Source organism: Tribolium castaneum, unplaced genomic scaffold (assembly GCF_031307605.1).
Source record: "Tribolium castaneum strain GA2 unplaced genomic scaffold, icTriCast1.1 ptg000077l, whole genome shotgun sequence".
NCBI lineage: Eukaryota > Metazoa > Arthropoda > Insecta > Coleoptera > Tenebrionidae > Tribolium > Tribolium castaneum.
The window spans coordinates 37,501-44,721 of NW_026986674.1; the positions used below are offsets into that span (position 1 = coordinate 37,501).

The 7,221-nt window shown below is 38.3% G+C and overlaps 2 non-coding genes across 2 annotated transcripts; both read right to left on the reverse strand.

The window, feature by feature from the left end:
- Positions 1-396: 396 nt before the first annotated feature.
- LOC135267684 (5.8S ribosomal RNA) lies at positions 397-553 on the reverse strand. Its single transcript, XR_010336073.1, has one exon. It is a non-coding gene; the product is annotated as a 5.8S ribosomal RNA (ribosomal RNA).
- Positions 554-2,611: 2,058 nt separating this feature from the next.
- On the reverse strand, positions 2,612-4,533 carry LOC135267679 (small subunit ribosomal RNA). Its single transcript, XR_010336067.1, has one exon. It is a non-coding gene; the product is annotated as a small subunit ribosomal RNA (ribosomal RNA).
- Between the last annotated feature and the right edge of the window lie 2,688 nt (positions 4,534-7,221).

The window sequence follows — 7,221 nt, forward strand, 5'->3', positions numbered from 1 at the left end:
CATCGATCTGACGTCGTTGCGAGAATGTTGTTGTTGTTAATTATAGTGCATAAAATATGCATATAAACAACTTTAACGTCTCGGACACGACGATCGCTTCGTTCGAAATTTAAGCGTTGTGGCTGCTTTTTAATATCGGACGTGCTACGTCTAAACCAACTTGTACCAACAAACTAATAAGAATGTCAGCCGCTATTGCGTTTTAGGATGCCGCGTTATTATTTATATTGTTTTTATTGTTGTCTACGTTGCATAATATTTTATTATGACAACCGACAATCAATTAACAATTATAGTAACGCGTCATATTTGCACCCAACACGCTCCGACGTAATTGTCTACACAACATTGTGCGCTGTGTTTAAGACAAAAACCGAGCAGTCTTTGAAATTGACACGACCCTCAGCCAGGAGTGGTCCGGGAACAGTATATCCGAGGACCGCAATGTGCGTTCGAAATGTCGATGTTCATGTGTCCTGCAGTTCACAAGTTGACGCGCAATTAGCTGCGTTCTTCATCGACCCACGAGCCAAGTGATCCACCGTTCAGGGTAATCTTTTCAAACAAATTTAAAATATTATTACATAACGCACCGTTCCACATCGAAATCGTTTCATCATCACACAACAACAAAAATAACTACTTAAGGTTATTACAATTGTGATGTATATGTGAGAAACGGACCAATCGAAAGAAACGTTCGGCGTTATATTTTATAATATTTTATTTAATTAAAGTGGCATTTGTTTCTACTTATCGAAAAGAGTATGCAGTTATAGTTTAAGTTTACATAAAGAATAACCCGATGATATTAACGTTTTATAAATACGTATATATATCTATTAGGTTTTTTTTCTCTATCAACTTTGTCTATAAAACTCTGCTCCTTTTGCGATAAGCATTATGTATATTTATTAAATAGAAAATATGTCGAAAAACCAGACGTTTTCTTCAAACAAACGCCACAGCTACAAACTTAATCACAACAATATTTACCAAACAATACAATTGTAGGGTGTTTTGTGTGATACGTCGTTTGGTGGGCATTCTAAGAACGTCCGTCGACATAAAAACGAATCAAAAGAAAAGCACAGGCAGTGCAAAACGTTCCTTCGTCAGTCGGGCGTATATCATTTAAAACCCACAGAATCTAAAAAAGTTAATAAACTTTTTTATTTAGATTCCTACGGTTCGTCGCGTCGTTAAAGTAAATTATTACTTCGACGCATGCGGAACCCAGGTACCCGAAAACCGTAAGCCTAAGCGTTTTTTTCCAAACATCACTCACTATCGATAAAGTAAATTGATTTTATGTATTTATAAATGTGCGTTTGTATGTATAGTAGTATAGTAGTAGTATATTTTGTTATTGGTTGTTTCGAGCTTTTTATTGTTATAAAACGTTTTTGTAGTCTTGTACATAAAGTACAGACGAATAGACAGCCCCTTTTATTTATTAATAAACTCCAACCATTTACAAATTAAATTACAACTACAACATCTCTTTTACACATTAATTATACACCATCTTTATTTTCTTTTTTCCGAAGCGAATACGATGAAGAAAATACGCAAAGACTGGCTTACAAAACCGTAAGCCTAAGCGTTTATTTTTCAAACATCACTCACCATCGGTTAAGTAAAATGATGGTATGTATAAATGTGTATTTGTATGTACAGTAGCGTATTAATTTTGTTGTTGGTTGTTTCGAGTTTATTTATTATTATGGTTTGTATGTATAAAGTTTTAGTCTTGTACATAAAGTACAGACGAATAGACAGCCCCTTTTATTTATTAATAAACTCCAACCATTTACAAATTAAATTACAACTACAACATCTCTTTTACACATTAATTATACACCATCTTTATTTTCTTTTTTCCGAAGCGAATACGATGAAGAAAATACGCAAAGACTGGCTTACAAAACCGTAAGCCTAAGCGTTTATTTTTCAAACATCACTCACCATCGGTTAAGTAAAATGATGGTATGTATAAATGTGTATTTGTATGTACAGTAGCGTATTAATTTTGTTGTTGGTTGTTTCGAGTTTATTTATTATTATGGTTTGTATGTATAAAGTTTTAGTCGTGTACATAAAGTACGATCGTATTGGCAGACACCATTATTATTCATTCATTCATTCTTGTTTGTTATTATAAATAACTCCAACCATATACAAATACTACAACAACAACAACAACATCTCTTGCACATTAATTATACACCACCACTGTGTATTAGTACTTTTTTTCGAAGCGAATACGATGATGGAAATACGCTAAGACCGGCACTGCGAAAGCAATAATAAAACGTTAGCACATAACCATCTTTCGACAATATTGATTCGTGTTAATGTTCGAAAAAATTCTTTGAAAACGTCGTTTACGGCACGTTTACAATCGATTTATAAAATAAATCGAAAAACGTAACAACAGATCCGCTTAATGCAAGACGACCCGTTGTTGCTTTTCCGTTCGACGCATAATAAAGAATTTTGTATGAGAATTGATCATCATACGAATAGTGTATGTATGTGTGTTTTTTGTTGATCAGCACAGACAAAATGTGTGTGTATGTGTGACAACTAAACAACAACATTTACACGTTAATGATCCTTCCGCAGGTTCACCTACGGAAACCTTGTTACGACTTTTACTTCCTCTAAATGATCAAGTTTGGTCATCTTCCCAGCAACATCGGCAACGTCGAAACGCCACCGCGCACCGGTCCGAAGACCTCACTAAATCATTCAATCGGTAGTAGCGACGGGCGGTGTGTACAAAGGGCAGGGACGTAATCAACGCGAGCTTATGACTCGCGCTTACTGGGAATTCCTCGTTCATGGGGAACAATTGCAAGCCCCAATCCCTAGCACGAAGGAGGTTCAGCGGGTTACCCGGACCGCTCGGTCAGGGAGGACACGCTGATTCCTTCAGTGTAGCGCGCGTGCGGCCCAGAACATCTAAGGGCATCACAGACCTGTTATTGCTCAATCTCGTGCGGCTAGAAGCCGCCTGTCCCTCTAAGAAGAATTGTTTGTACGCCGACAGTAAAAACCGCACATAGAGACCGGGCGAACCCGGCTCCAGCCGGCATTTGGGATGTCGAAATACGCCTATTTAGCAGGCTAGAGTCTCGTTCGTTATCGGAATTAACCAGACAAATCGCTCCACCAACTAAGAACGGCCATGCACCACCACCCACCGAATCAAGAAAGAGCTCTCAATCTGTCAATCCTTCCGGTGTCCGGGCCTGGTGAGGTTTCCCGTGTTGAGTCAAATTAAGCCGCAGGCTCCACTCCTGGTGGTGCCCTTCCGTCAATTCCTTTAAGTTTCAGCTTTGCAACCATACTTCCCCCGGAACCCAAAAGCTTTGGTTTCCCGGAAGCTGCCCGCCGAGTCATCGGAGGAACGTCGGCGGATCGCTAGCTGGCATCGTTTATGGTTAGAACTAGGGCGGTATCTGATCGCCTTCGAACCTCTAACTTTCGTTCTTGATCAATGAAAGCGTTTTTGGCAAATGCTTTCGCTTCTGTCCGTCTTGCGACGATCCAAGAATTTCACCTCTAACGTCGCAATACGAATGCCCCCATCCGTTCCTATTAATCATTACCTCGGGGTTCCGAAAACCAACAAAATAGAACCGAGGTCCTATTCCATTATTCCATGCACACAGTATTCAGGCGAAGTTTTAGCCTGCTTTAAGCACTCTAATTTGTTCAAAGTAAACGTGCCGGCCCACCTCGACACTCAATGAAGAGCACCGCGGCGGGATTGAGTTGGGCCGCCCTCTCGAGCTAAGCCCACCGGCAGGACGTCCCGCGAAACGCCAGTTAACACCGCGAACGATGAACCGGCGGCGCGGGACACAAATTCGACTACGAGCTTTTTAACCGCAACAACTTTAATATACGCTATTGGAGCTGGAATTACCGCGGCTGCTGGCACCAGACTTGCCCTCCAATTGATCCTCGTTAAAGGGTTTAGAGTGTACTCATTCCGATTACGGGGCCTCGGATGAGTCCCGTATCGTTATTTTTCGTCACTACCTCCCCGTGCCGGGAGTGGGTAATTTGCGCGCCTGCTGCCTTCCTTGGATGTGGTAGCCGTTTCTCAGGCTCCCTCTCCGGAATCGAACCCTGATTCCCCGTTACCCGTTACAACCATGGTAGGCGCAGAACCTACCATCGACAGTTGATAAGGCAGACATTTGAAAGATGCGTCGCCGGTGCGAGACCGTGCGATCAGCGTAAAGTTATTCAGATTCACCAAGTTGTACGATGACGGCGAAACCGCCACCGATTGGTTTTGATCTAATAAAAGCGCTCCTTCCGTCTCCGTCGGAGCTCTGTTTGCATGTATTAGCTCTAGAATTACCACAGTTATCCAAGTAAATGTGGGTACGATCTAAGGAACCATAACTGATTTAATGAGCCTTTCGCGGTTTCACCTTAATTTGGCTTGTACTGAGACATGCATGGCTTAATCTTTGAGACAAGCATATGACTACTGGCAGGATCAACCAGGGAACTGTGTTTTTGTGTTTTTTGAGACAGACGAGAGAATAAAATACTCATCATCATCGTTTATAAAGATGAAGAATATGCGCGTTTGTGCGAAACAATCTAACATATAAGAAAGTAACGCCACGCTGTTTCTTCTTTTCTTCGTACGATATAGAGATAAATGTATCGTCATCATCGTCGTCGTAGTCGTTAAACACCACAACACATATATCGGTCAATAAAGGCATAATAATAATATTTATAATATTATTTTTTACCTTTGCCGATTTAAAAGTTCAAACATTCTCTTCACTCTTCGCAAGATTGAATGCGACGTGAATTTATGAAATTCTTTCGAATCCATAAACGTTACGAATATTATATAAATATTCTCGCTCGGATATTAGAGAGTTGACGCATTTATTATTTTTGTTTGTTTAAATCACAAACATTTGTTAGTTCAACAAAGTTTGATTGCATAAGGACCGCCAACGTAAGAGAATACGTTTTGCCGCATCCGCAATCTCGCTGTGGGGAACTGGGCGAGCCACAAAATCACAAAATAAAGCAATCTCGCAAGCAAAGCCCTATTCGAATTCGATAGCGGAAATGTGCAATAAACGTCGATAAATTGGAAGCAAATGCAGAACGTATACATAATCGGTCGTTTTGTCGTCGTCATTTATGATAAACTTCGACTAAACCGTTACACCGTTCATATCGCCTCACTCAACGCATCGACACACACCACTACCATATGTATACCAGCGCGACACCGATCGAGGCAGCCGCTCGGTATTGGATGTGCGCACCGCTCCACTGACATAGCTCCACAGGCGACGTCTACCGAAGCGCACAGCTCTATAACTATAAGGCATACACACAAAAGGGAGAAAATATTTTAAATATTGATAATATTAAAAAGTCATATTTTATATTTAAACCATTATAAAATTTAATTATAAAAACGTTTGTTTTAAAAACAAATAATTAATTAATAAAAACAAAATTATTTTAAGCGCCGTACTTCGTAAACGTCGTACTTCGTTCGTCGTATGTGCAAAGTCAAATGAATGCTGTAGTTAGTCGCAGTTGGAACGTCTGAATGTCGTACAACGTAACAATAATTTTGAGTTGCCCTAATGTGTAGACGTCGTACTTCGCGAACGTCGCACTTCGTAAACGACGTACTTCGTGAACGTCGCACTTCGTAAACGACGTACCTCGTGAACGTCGCACTTCGTAAACGACGTACTTCGTAAACGTCGCACTTCGTAAACGACGTACTTCGTGAACGTCGTACTTCGTAAAGGTTATGCAATATTAATACACATTTGGTGTATTGCAAGTTGCATTTTATAAATATTATGCATTTTTATGTTTTAATTTAATATCTAGGCCAAAATACTATGTTTATTTAATTGTTAAATGTGTACGTTTATTTATAGATACGTAATTTACATCAAAATTTGTTTTTTTTTTATTATATGCAAACTACAAATAAAACATTTAATATTTTTAAACGTCCGTACTTCGTGTAAGTTATGCAATATTGATACAAATTTAGTGTATTGCGGGTCGCAATAATATTAATTTATATTTGAACGTAGTACTTCGTGAAGGTTATGCAACATCAGTACACATTAAGTGTATTGCAGGTTGCATTATTATTAATTTATGTTTTCTCACTTTTTACTTCATATAAAAAAAATTTAATATTTTTGGACGTCGTACTCGTAACAGTTATGCAATATTGATGCACATCTGTTGTGCTGCGGGTTGCATTTTATAAATTTTAATGTATTCTTATGATTTACTTTAATGTCTAGGCAAAAAACATTTTTGATAGTTGCTGAATGTTACATTTATTTACAGATACGTAACTTGCAAAAAAATTTGCTGTTTTTTTATATATACAACACAAATAAAATTCTTTAATATTCTTGAACGTCGTACTTCGTGTAGGTTATGCAATATTGATACAAATTTAGTGTATTGCGAGTCACAATAATATTAATTTATACTTGAACGTAGTACTTCGTAAAGGTTATGCAAGATCAGTACATATTAAGTGTATTGCAGGTGCATTATTATTAATTATGTTTTCTCACTTTTAACCTCAATATAAAAAAAAATTAATATTTTTGGACGTCGTACTTCGTGAAGGTTATGCATATTAATGCACATCTAGTGTGCTGCGGGTTGCATTTTATAAATTTAATGTATTTTTTATGTTTTACTTTAATATCTAGGCAAAAAAAACAATTTTGATTAGTTGCTAAATGTTTACATTTATTTACAGATACGTAATTTGCAAAAAAATTTGCTGTTTTTTCATTATATACAACACAAATAAAATTCTTTAGTATTCTTGAACGTCGTACTTCGTGTAGGTTATGCAATTTTAATACACAATTAGTGTATTGTGGGTTGCATTATTATTATTTATTGTTTACGTTTTACTTCATCACTTTGTGAACGTCGTACTTCGTTTGTACTATGAACGCTGCATTTCGTCGCAGTCGGCAGCACGTGCGAATAAACGTCGTACAAGAAATCACGATTTTGAGTGCCGTACTTCGCAAACGTCGTACTTCGTCTATACTATGTACAAAGTCAAGTGAACGCTAAACCTCGTCGCAGTCGACAGCGCGTGCAAATAAACGTCGTACAAGAAAATCACGATTTTGAGTGCCGTACTTCGCTAACGTC